This window comes from Serinus canaria, chromosome 2 (genome assembly GCF_022539315.1).
Source record: "Serinus canaria isolate serCan28SL12 chromosome 2, serCan2020, whole genome shotgun sequence".
In the NCBI taxonomy this organism is placed as follows: domain Eukaryota; kingdom Metazoa; phylum Chordata; class Aves; order Passeriformes; family Fringillidae; genus Serinus; species Serinus canaria.
This window is the reverse complement of record NC_066315.1, coordinates 63,487,353-63,499,816: the sequence shown is the minus strand read 5'-3', so window position 1 is coordinate 63,499,816 and position 12,464 is coordinate 63,487,353. Positions and strand designations below refer to the sequence as shown.

Genomic DNA, 12,464 nt, shown 5'->3' with positions numbered 1-12,464 from the left:
TGCTCCCTCCTCCCAAAGTGGGTACCTGCTCTGACTCAGAGTAGTTTGAGGAATTGCTTGCCCTTTCCCACCCCCCCTGCTCCTCCCTGCTATGCGTTTTTAACCAGCAGGGAGAAACAGGAGGACTCAAGAATTAGAGGACCTATGTATATATAATACATGATGAAGACTCTGCAAAGAATATATCCTATCATATAAACATGAAAGAAAAAGAAGGCTGAAGTTGTAGCGCAGCAAGGCTGGCAAGGTCCCTTAAATATGACTTCAGTTTGCAAGATTTTGGGGTATATCAAGAAAAAGTATGCTTTGAGCTGTGTCTGGAGATGAATCACTATGGAGAGGAGGGAGGTGGTGGTGCCTCCATATGCAACTGTCATGCTTACTGCAAAAGGAACAGCATTCAGTGAATAGCAGGAAGAGCAATTGTACAGAGGGCAGAGGTGATCTTGGCTGAGACTCTCTCTGGGCTAACTTGCTTTGCATTTACCAGCAGGCAAAGGGTGTTCATCTGTAGAGTTATTGCAGGGTAGCTGGTGTCCTGTAAATCCACACCCTTGAATGCTTCACGAAAACATGTTCACGAGGCCATACCCTCAAGCACAAAGCTCACTTTAAATGTATGATTCAGAACCATTAAGACAATGGGACAACTTGTACACCTTAAATTAGACACCAGGTTTACACACCTAGCTGAAGGTGGGCCAATTAAGGCAGAGAAATGACTTAATACCTGTGTCCTAAGAAATGAGATATATCATGGAAAGGGGAGAGACAGATGAAATGGCAGGAAAACCATCTGGCAGTCCCACTTTTGTAGCATGTCATATTTTTCAGACCTAATATGCATATAATTGTGTGAAAGAATCTGAGTTTGGTGGGAGATGTCCATCAGTTCTGATTTTTACACAGGAGGGGACTGGTTGATAAAGGTAGTTTATGAAATGGGAAGGGTTTTAGTCAGCATGTGTTGCTAAACAAGTATGAAAAAAATGTAGATAGAACCATGGGTTTATTTTTGTTTACATTACTACTGTTTTCTCTTGTCCTTGATATGTGGAATTGTTGCATTTCCAAGTCCTTGGCTAAACCTTGGGAAAAGAGAGCATTCTCTATTGCTTTTATAGTAATAATACTTGTATTTCTCTGTGTCACCGCTGTTCTGTGAAATAATAGGACAATTTTTACTATCACTTTTCTACAGGCAGAAGAACAGAGAGAGTGCAGATGTCTCAAGACTAAGACCAAGACAGGGACTCAAAACCAGGTAAGATTTGCAGCAGAAGCAGTGAAAACTTTGACTGGTTTTGGCAACAAGCTTTCCAGCTTGGAAGAAGGGGGAATATGATAGAGGGCTGTAAGGATCTGTGTAGCATTGAGAGTATGGGTAGGGACCGGCCATTCCCTGTCTCAGTGCAAGAGCTAGGAACACTGAATGAAGCAGGCAGGATGAGGGGGTTCTTCTTGCATCAGGGGCTTGAGCTGTGCAATGTGACATAGCACATACCTACAGTTTACAGATGATGGAGAAGACGATACAGATCTTGGGAGATTAATCCACTGCGGGTCACTAAATGGGCAGAAACTGCATTCTGCTCAGGAAGTTCTTTAAGCTGAAAATAGTGGGAGGCTGGATAGTATGTGGATAAAGTAGTATATAATGCCCATGTCTCCCTAAGCATCTGCTTATGATCACTGCTGTCCTATGGTCACTGGGTGGCCATTCTTATGTCCTCTGGCACAAAGAAGATGAGAGGATTCCCAAGACAAGAGGAAGTGGCCTCAATTTGCACCAGGGGAGGTTGGAATTGGATATTAGGAAAGATTATTTTTTTACAGAAAGGGTTGAAAAGAATTGGAACAGACTTCCAAGGGAAGTGATGCAGTCAGTATTCCTGGAAAATGTTCAAAAAATGTATGGCTATGGCATTGAGGACATGGTTTAATGGTGAACATGGTGGTGCTGGGCTGATGATTTGGACTTAGTGATCTTAAAAGTCTTTTCCAAAATGATTAATGATTCTATGATTCTATTTAATGATTCTATGATTCTATGAGAGTATAAGCTGGGAAAACTCTGTAGTGGGAAATGTTCCAGAACTAGGGTCTCTTGAGTAGGAAAGCTGCTCATGAGATGGTCCTGTCCCCAAGGTGTCCACTCCATTCTCTTGGCTATACTTGACCCCATGACAAAACAGTCCATGCACGAGCAAATCTATCCATGTGATAGAACCTACACTTCATGACAGTTTTAATTTTATGATCTTTGAAGATGCCCTGAGGCAAAACCCCACCCACTTTAGAAGAAGACTTGAGATGAGCTTTCAGCAGGCAGGTGTTTCTGGTCTACTTGGTTGCCCAGGTAAGTTCCTTTTGATAAAACTTCTTTCACACTTTTGTGTTTTGCTTGTAATTGCTATGGCTCAGGACTTCTAGAGCTTTGAATGGGTACCTTTCATTACCTTAAATATATATATAAATTTATAATATCATGTGAGGATGCTGAGAGCAGACACAGGACAGATCAAGCAGAGGAAAACAGGCATAAATGGGAGTTCTTCTGTGGAAGAACTGGGTAGAGGGGAAGAGAGAGGCATGAGATGACATCTCAGGCCTCTGCTGAAGGGTAAAGAGAGAACATGAGGATCTGGCAGATCTCTGAGGGAAAGATGCTGCCTTTGTGCAGTAAGAAGTCAAAGTGATGCCAATCTAGTTATAAAAGGGTCTGCACAAGCTGAAATAACTATGATTTAACGTCATATCCTACCTCAGGCCTCCTGTCACTTTTACTAGGACTTTTTTTTTTAAACTCTGGAGTTTTAGGGTTCTGTGGGCATGTACCTGTCACCTTGCAGAAGAAACATGAAAAATACCCTGTCAGCTTATAACTGGATAAATTGAAGGTAAATGTTTACCATGCTCACTTAGGTTGGTCAAAGCCTTGCAAGGCTGAAGAATTCCTACCCTCCAGGCAATACACTGTCATGAGTGTTGTCCATCTCTGCCTGGTGATTTTCCAATTATGAGTCAAATATAAGGGGATATAGCAATTATTTCATACCAAAATTATCCCATTTCAATTTTTGTTTAATGTTTAGGAACTGTTCAAAGTCTTCATTCCTGTGCATCAGGTGACTGCAGTTTTTTGCTGTAAGATACCTTTTGAAAACAGAGCTGAAGAGCTGAAAGAAATACAGCTCTTTTCTATGTAGATGATGCCTGAATTTGAGAACCATTACTGTCTTTCTGATTAACACTGTCTTAGTTACTAGTTTTCTTTTTGAAGACTATATAGATACAAAATAACTTTGGTCTTGAAACTTACGCAGCTTGCACTTCTCACTGTCTTGAAACCAAGGCATGAGCCCAAACATACCTATATTGGATGAATTTGGTAAACCAGAGTTCTGAATTTGGATGACAGCTTTGGGGGCTAGGCCTGTGTGTATCATATTTTGTGAAGAGGTAGAGACAGTAAGAGTAGAAAATAGCTGTCATTATAAGTCGTGCATTTTTCTCAACTAAACATGAAGATTTTTTAGCATGTGAACAAAAAGAGCAGACTTGGCAGCAGGATTGAGCACAGTGGCTCTGGAAGTCTGGTAGGTCGATTATCCATGCGGTAGGAAGGATTTGTTCAATAGACCAGAACAGCTCAGTTGGGGCCATTAAAGGATTTAGGAGTCAAAAATCCTTTTTTTCAATTTCTGTGTCTGTTCAAACAGGTAACCAGTTCATTCTAGCCCATTCCCCTCCTCTCATAAAAATTCATGGCACTTATCAAAACCTGTATAGCATTGATCAGAGGGACTATCAGGTTTTGGAAAACCCAGTGCCTTATATATGGGTAAGATGTTTTAAGAAAGGTCAAGAGATATTTCCCAACCCTAGGTATTTACAGAATAGATGCTAATCTAATCTGTCTAGACCGTAACGCCCTTCAGAGACAGAAAAAATCCTGGGAAGTGAACTCCCAGATAAGTCTCTGTACCAGGTATGATTTAAAGGGATGGGACAACATTTGTCTCTTACAAGGGCATGTGATCTCTGCCTGCTCCTTGCTAGCACCTGAGAGCCCTCTCCTAGCCAGTGGCTGGCAGATTCTCCTGCATGTTGGTTGAATGTTAATCCTTGTTAACAGCATTGCCTTGACATCCCTGGAAACAAGCATTTCTGCAGAGTTGAGCTTCCCCTCTGTGTTCTGCTGGTGTACTTTGACCCCAAGATGAAATGATCACTTCCAGGAATAAGACAGAGTTTAGTTTCCATTTGTGCTTGGCCTTTCTTCTCACACCTGCCATCTGGGTAGCTGCAGTGTCAGAGGAGATACATGGAGGCCAGGACACAGATTGAGACCTCAGATAGCTTAAGAGCACTGGCCATAAAGCACCTAATGGGTCACAGTAGTTATTACTTGATAGGCGCCTAAACCAGTGAAGCACCCCTAGAGAAGGGATGAGCACTTTTTTCCACTGGTTGCCCCAGCTTATGGGACTAATTGTGGCTGTGGTCCATCCTGAAGTGGCAATTGGTAGGTTAACAGATCTTCCCTTCAAAGCAGTGACCTGTAACTGACTGACTTTGTATTCAAAAGACTAAACCGGACTTGATTTTGAGACTTTAGAAGAGTCCTCAGTTTTCTTAATTCCCCGATGAATTGCTTTGCCCAGTTTTAAAAAAGCAACAACAAAAATACAGCATCTCATTTCAGATCTCCATTTAAGGACCTATTGTTACTTTAAAGCCATTGAAACTATTGTTATTTTAAGAGAACTTGATTGCTTCTTTTAAAAAGTCAAGACAATGATAAGGTAAACATTTTTTAACCTAAATATTCCATTACCTAAATTGTAAGGCATGACAAATAATGATTTCTTCATCACCCTGCAACCCTTACCTCACCACAGTGTAATAAAAAAAAAAATTATTGGCAGCCTTTCCTTTGAATTCACTTGCAAAGGACCACCATTTTAGACTATAAGATTTTTCTCTTTGAGTCACAGTGTAGTACTACATACTTGCTTAGTTTTCCTGAATGCTTTACTCTCCTTTCACTAATTGTTAATTTGCCTGAGATACTTGTGGCTTTAAAGAGACAGCATTGGCTCTCTGTGTCTACCAATCCAATTTCCTTGCATCTGAAGATAATCGCAGAGTTCTGGAGGACATCATCAACAGGGAATGTTTTGACAGGGGATACACTCATTTCTGAGTGAATACACAAAAATTAAAGACATTAGTCATGTTTTGTTACATTCACACAAGTGACACTTAAAGATATAGTCCAAACACATTATTGTTCAGATCGTGTACATTTTTAACTTTCCTGAGAAAAGCATGCCTTAATTAGCCAGCTGTAATCCAAATTATAGTTTCTCATTTAAAGCTGTAAAAATACCTTAAATCAGCTGCATATGTCTGAAATAATAACAAAAATATCAGCATTAGCAAAAATTATATGAATGTGAGAGCTGTAAATAGATAGGTGAATTGGACAGTCAGTGGATTCTGAGTTGGATTAAAAACATCTTACTTAAGCCAAAAACATGGCAACCAATATTTTCTGTTATAAAAATATTTGAGATGAATTTAGTTTTATGAAAGCTGTCAGAAGCTGAAATTAATAGCAGAAGTTCTCTGTTTATTTACAAGCCAATGCTATACCCGAAGAGTAAAGTGAGGCACCTTACGCAGTGACAGCAAACCTTTGATTGTATTCCAAAATCCTTTTTTCTGGTGGATAAGAATGACCTGTAGGTCCGTTTTCTCTCAGAGTAACCTCTGCCTTGATAACACTTGTCATTTGAGCAAATGGTATGACAGGTCTGTGAGGTGGATTACTACTGTCCACTAGAGGCTGTAATGAGACCAACAATGTCATTTTATGACATATTGAAGATTTGAACTGTAACGATCAATAATTGTGAGATTACTTTTCACACTCAATACACTGTCAATCACTGCATTTCCCTGAATGCTAGTATTAAAAAAAAATCCAACTTATTATGCCTCCTATTCTCCCATTTTTTAAAAGTACTATTAATTGTATCAAACATGCTGTGTAGATGGCACATTACAACTAGTGAATTGAAAAACAGTTTATTCTTGACAGTGTGCATCTTGCATGCCAAATTGTTTAGTATCTTTTGGTCAGATTATATTCTCCTGGGAGTCCTATCAGTTTCAGCACATCACCAGCAGTAAATGAAAATGCTTGGGTCTACATGGGTTCTTGTGTCCAAGAACCCATGTAGACCCTCACTTGCCTTTCTCAGCACTTCGATGTTTTGTGGAATCCTTTGTACAGGGAGTATATTGAGGCTCAGCATAGGGCAGGGGAGCTGCCGAGGCACAAGGACATCTTGTGACATGGTTGCATATCCTGTGTGTGTTCACAGAGGCATAGTCCCCTCATCCCTCATCTGTTAGTGCAATCAACATGTATCAAGTCAGAACAGAGGTGAGAGTGGCTTATGAACCTGACTTGTCTGGTGGCAGTTGTGGCACTTCCCAGAGCAACGGGTTAAGTGCCTGCCCGCTAAGGAAAGCACTATTGCTTTAACTTACAATGCACTTACATCGTGGGGGTCTCTTTTCTACTCTGAAGCAGAAACATAGAAAAAGGTGTAAAAGCCTAGAGTATACAGTGTGGCAAAAAATGAGGGTCCTGAGGCAAACACTATAGCCGCAGAATGGAGGAGCACACAAGCCTCTTACATGAGCCTGCTGCAGAAGGGAAAGTTGCCCAAAGCTTGCTTCAGCATGAATGTGGCTTCTCTTTCTCTGCGTGTGCCACACCTCTTGGCAAGGTGAATGTTTGAGAAGGAAAGATTCCTTTCTCCTGAGGTAACACTCTGTACTACTGGAATAAAAAAGGTGGCAGACAGAATGCCTTGTACTCTGAATTGAACCTTGATGATGGGTTTTCAGTTTCTCCAGGGCTTTCACTTGATTTTCAGTAATCTCCAGTCTTTGTCTCTTTCCCTTGGTTCCTTTTATTAAATCAATGAACCTTACATTAGCTGGGTGAATACAATTTTGCTGTCTGCTTTGCTGCTTTAGATTCACTCTCTTGTAGGTACTGAGTGGCATATTTGTCAAGATATCTTGGCCTGTTGCTGCTTCTGTCTCCAGATCACTGCTAGAACAGAAAATCATGTTGATTTTCATAGTGAACCTGAACTAAAGATACAGAAGATGCTGTGGTAAAAGATCCTTATGTTTTCTAAAGCCAGTCTGTATTACGGTATCAACTCTTAAATCCAGAATGCTGTGGCTTACAATGTTATTAGTACATTCTTTAGCAATTACAGTAAGCCAGTACAGTCCTTTATTAAAGGGACTTCTTTGCTGATCTACATAATGGCAAGCTGAGTCCTAGGGTACTTTGCATCTAAACTCTTAATGCTAGATTTAATTTGCAGCTAAAACCTGATGCTAATATAAAAAGGACACATAGAAGGTATACCTGCTAGAAACCTGGTACCTTGGAGCTTATTGTCATGGCAAATTGGTACAAGCTGCAATAAACAGCTTGATCTGGATGGCCATGTTACATGAAATGCACATCTCAGGCCTTTCTGAGGCCTGGGACCCCACAGCGTCCAGCTCCTTGGAGCTGCCATGTAACAGCCTTTGGTATTTATGCATCATTTTCTTGCAATGTCCTTGGTGTGAGGAGGGGCCTCTGTACTCTACTTCTCTTCCTGATGCCAAAGCAGAGAATGAATGGCTTCTTATGGGCCACTGTTGGATTGCGTGCAAGCATAGCATCCCACCATCCTTTGCCTGCATTTGTCTTATTCATTGCTTTCATAATTTGTTTTATTTCTTTAAATTGTACCTAGTTTAGTAAGTTGATTTTTGGGGGTGTGAGGGTTGTTTAAAATTTTTTAAATGTGAAGACCGGACTGAGACGGTCCAGAAGGAAGATATTTTCTCTGGTCTCTGTTTTGCATCTGTGCCTGTTACTTGGCCGTCACTGTAGCTTGCAGACACCTGCGTTGAGGGAAGTAAGAGAGTAACACACTGACGCTGGAGTGCCAGGGGAGTGTAAGTTGCCATAGTTGGTGGGGGCGGGGGGTGGGGTGGGAGGTGGGGGGGGAAGTTCAGGAGTGGCTCCCGGTGGTCTGCAGACAGCTGGGTGAGATGCAAAGGGATCTTTGATGAAACCAGTGCTGAGGAATCCAGAGGGAATTAGTACCCAAACATGCGTGGTTCAGCCCTGCCTGTCTTGTAGTTCAGTGACGGTATGAGTCAGAGTCTCTTTGGTCTGAATGAAGTGGAAGGTACTTTCTACAAAGCAACTCAAGCATATGCCAAGGATCCGGATAAATAAAACTAATTCAGAAAAAGGGAGTGGGATGCAGGCTCTTGCTCTAAATCACTTCACAGTTCGCCACAGCAAAATGCAATATGGCATCTTAAATAAAATCACCCTCTTCTGACTCTCGCAGAGGCTGCTTCAGAGCATTCCCTGGTTTCCAGCACAGTTTTATTTCCTCCCTTAGAGAGACGGACCAGCCTTGACTGAGCAACCGATTTTCATGCATCCTTTAAACCAGCATTCCCTGCCTTTTCTGAAGGACAGCACACGTCGCTAGCTGTCTGTTTCTTCCCCCTTAAACAATATAGGTTCGGGGTTGGGTTGTTGGTTTTTTTTTTTTTTTCTTTTTCCCCTCCCCATCTCATTTCTTTCCGCCTGCAAAGTGACTTGAGAGCCCCGCGACGCAGCCTTCTAGAGGAGCAGGGACTTCTCTGGAACACTGGCGTGCGCAGGGATTAATCCCACCGTAGAGAGCCAGCCTGGGCTTTGAAGTGTTACAAGGGGAGGGAGGAGGTAAGTGTCGAGGCGAGCCCCCAGCCCGCCGCTCGCCCCCGGGCAGCGTGCGGCGGCCCGCAAAGGGTTAAAGGCCGCCTTGGCCCGGCGGTGCCGTGCGTATGCAATAATCTGTGTGGCTCTCTTGGCCGACTGCCAGAGTGTTGCCTTGCCTCCTCCTCCTCCCTTCTCTCCCCCCCCCCTTCCCTCCCCCCCCCCCGCGCCCCCCCCGCCTTTTGCATGAAGTAGGATCCTTGAGCTGTTGCAGAGGCAGCCAACTGCTCCATATTTGGCTTCTATTACCCATTTACATGCTGGAGAGCGGAGAGGGAGCGAGCGCTGTACCGCAGACATCATTTCTACTACAGTGGTGGAGACATCCCGGACCTGTGTCACTGCAGGGGGAAGGAAAAAAGCCAAACAAACAAAAAGCAGACCCAAGCCCCGTGATCAGCTAGGAAGACATTTGTGTGCGAGTCTCTCTCTGACCCCCCCACCCCCGCCAACCCCACCTCCACTGACACTTTACAGTAAGTGGCTTTTTTTTCCTCCTCTGCTTTCTGCCTCCCCCCCACCCGGCCGCGGCTTCTTCCCTTGTTTAGACTGCAAACCGCCGGCGATTTCTAGCTGGAAAAACACGGGGCTGAGGGGGCAGGGGAACGCGCTGCCCACCCCGCCACGGGGCTGCAGCCCGCCTCGCTGCGGCCGCCCCCGGCCCGGCCCGGCCCGGCCCAGCCCGCAGGCGCTGCCGCCGCGGGCTCGGCCCTGAGGGGAGAGGGAGGGAGAGGGAGAGGGGGGCGGCCGCGAAATGGCCGAGGACGCCGCGCAGGGAACAGAGTGGGGATGCGGGACACCGGAGGAAGCGGGGGGCCGGGGCGGCCCCGCGGCGAGAGCCGCTTGTACAGCCCTGCCATCCCCCCCCACCCCCCCCCCGCCCCGCTCCTTCCTCCTTCTTCACCCCCCCCCCCCCCTTTCCCTCCCTCCCGCTTCCCCCCGGCCCGGGCGGGGTGTGGGTGGCCGCGGGGACGGTGGACATTTTGCGAGTCGCGGCTGCCCCCGGTGCGGCGGCGGCGGCCTCGGGGTGTGTGAGACTGCGCGTGTGCTCGTGTGTGCGGGGGGGCCGGTGTGCGGTGCCGGTGTGTGCGGGGTGTGTGTGTGCGCGAGGTGTGTGTGCGGTGTGTGTGAGAGAGTGGGGGCTGCGGTGTATATCTGTGTGTGTGTGTGTCTGCGTCCGTGTGTGCGGTGCCGGTGCGTGTGTGCGGGAGGTGCGGTGCCGGCTCTGTGTGTGGGTTGCCGTGCCGTGAGTGTGTGTGTGTGTGTGTGTGTGTGTGTGCGGGCGGGGGGTGCGGTGCCGGTGCGGTGCCGTGTGTGTGTATGTGTGCGTGCGCGGCCGGCGCGGCGCGGTGCGGGGGGGCCGTGCGGGGCTCGTACGCCGGGCGGGCGGACCCGGCGGGGCGCAGCGCGGGGCCGGTCGCCGGCAGGGCCGGTCGCCGCCACCGCACGGCGTATGTAGTACGGGGCTGGGCGGCTGCCGGAGGGTGAATGAAGCGAGGAGGAGGCGGCGGCGGCGGGGGAGGCGGTGCTGGCGCTGGGATGTGCCCGGCAGCAGCCCCGCTTCGCTTCACTCAGGGCCCAGGCCGGCTGCAGACGCCACCCGGTACTGCCGGGAGGGACGGGGCGGGAGGGATGGGGGAAGGGGAGCGGCGGGGCGCCGCCGCCCCGCTGCCCGCCAGCGGCTGTGGGGTCCGGCCGGCGGCTTCCCGAGGGGAAGCGGGGCAGGGGTTCCCCGCCGCCGCCCCGGGGCTCCGCTCGCCTCTAGTGGCGGCCGCTGCCCTCCTGCCGCTCGCCGTTCCCCCGCTGCCTCTGGGTTTGCTTGGGTCGGGTTGCGGGGTGGTTGGGTTGCGGGGGTTTGGGGTTGGTTGTTGGTGGTTTGGTTTTTGGTTATTTGTTGGTTGGTTTTTTGGGGATTTTTTTTGGCTTTTTTTTTTTTTTTTTTTTTTTTAACCCTAAGGCATCGTAATTTACCGGCAGAAAAACAAATAAATGACCCCGTGTACGGTTGTGGGTGCTGAATCCGTCAATGTGATTCCTGAGAATATATTAAAGTCCAAATTAAAGCGTGCTGGAAAAGCGTTAGCTCCTACTGTAATAGTAATAGCGATAATAATAAAATGACAGAATTGGGAGCGATTTACATGTTATTGAAGAGGAGGAATTACTGAAGAGTAATAATAGAAAAGAAAACAAGTCGGAAGCCCGTTATATAATGCACTGTGTAGACAACGAGAACGACAGGCTATTTTTATTTTGTTTACCGTATGCTGTGTAATAGGGACTCCTCCGAGCAGCATCTCTCCCCTATGAGCCCGAACTCCAGATACAATTGGGGAAAAATTTTAGGCATTTCTTTTACAACCAGACGAAGAAATCTAGATTTGTAAAACCTTCCTTTTTACAAATGATTTCTGTGTACAGAACGGGAAGGGTGTGCAGGTAAATGACCTTTGCCGAATACCTTTTCCCTTTCATGTGGTAAAGAAATTCATATTTTGTAAAGCAGCTTATAATTTAACCTTTAAAGCTCATGGTTATGTATTTTATGCAGTAATGGTTACTTCACGCGTCAAATACGGTCGGGCATAGTGAGTTACTCTGCTGACACTCTGATAAGTCAAGGACTTTTAATTTCAGTTTCGAATGAAACTGTCCCCTGAAGGAAAATCCCGGCTTCATGTTAATCTATTTCTGTTCGACTGATAGAGACGGTGCAATTTTATCATATGGAGCAAGGGTTATGAATGGGGGAGAGGGAAATTGAGAATGGCCAGGGAAAATATTGCGCCGTAGTTATTTTTGTGATGCTGCAGGATAATAGTAGTAATTGTACGTTATTACTGCACCTAATTTGTTCGTAAAACTGGCCCGGTATTTTACGGGTAGCAGCTGTTTTGAAAGGGTGGCTGTAATCTCCTCACTTTTTACATAAGGCAGAGTTCGATAGGTTTTCCTCCCTGCTCGGCTGTCTGTCTGTCTCTCTCATCATGTTGCGACATGTCAGCGGTGCAGGCTTTCAGCGCGCTTACTCCAGCCCTGATCAGTCATGTAATTAGATCAGGCTGCCATGGTAACAGACGGGATTCACCGTATTCACCGGCCAGCCAGGTGCGTGTGTGGCTGGCGGGCGACCCAGCGGGCTACCGCCAGCCCTGCGTGTGCCGCGTTGGTGGCGTACGGTCGGCGCGGCCACCGCCTCGGGCTTACCGAAAATTGAAAGATGCCGGTGGTGGGCTCCTAATGGCCGAACTTCTAGGGAAGGGTGTTCTTTGCCCACTAGAGTGTCAGGCAGATGGGACCGTACGTGGCACGCTTAGCAGGTCAGCCAAATCGTCAGTTCCACTTGCGTGTTTTATTAGCAAATTAATGAAGGTGTGGTACTTTGTAAAAATGCTTTTGGCTTATACAAGCTTGCATGAAAGTTTCTTCAGAGTTTTTTTTTTTTCCTTCTCTTCTCCCCCCCCCCCCCCCCCCCCCACCCCCGGTCTGTCTGGTTTAACTGTTTAGTGGCTGTAGCAGTGTTTGCTAACAGTTCCCATTCCAACATTCTCATCATAGGCCCCAGGCTCGCTATTCTCCACTCCCGTACTGTACT

General features: G+C 46.5%; 1 protein-coding gene across 12 annotated transcripts in view; it reads left to right on the top strand.

Moving 5' to 3' along the window:
• The first annotated feature begins 1,218 nt into the window (after positions 1 to 1,218).
• The window catches only part of ATXN1 (ataxin 1), a 226,433-nt gene continuing 215,187 nt past the window's right edge, over positions 1,219 to 12,464 (top strand). For 9 of the 12 annotated variants that reach the window (XM_030235218.2, XM_030235240.2, XM_050971601.1 and 6 more), the window contains exon 1: positions 10,332 to 10,472. The gene's annotated coding sequence lies outside the window, so the exon portion shown is untranslated. The other 3 variants (XM_050971598.1, XM_050971596.1, XM_050971600.1) reach the window with 3 other exon arrangements.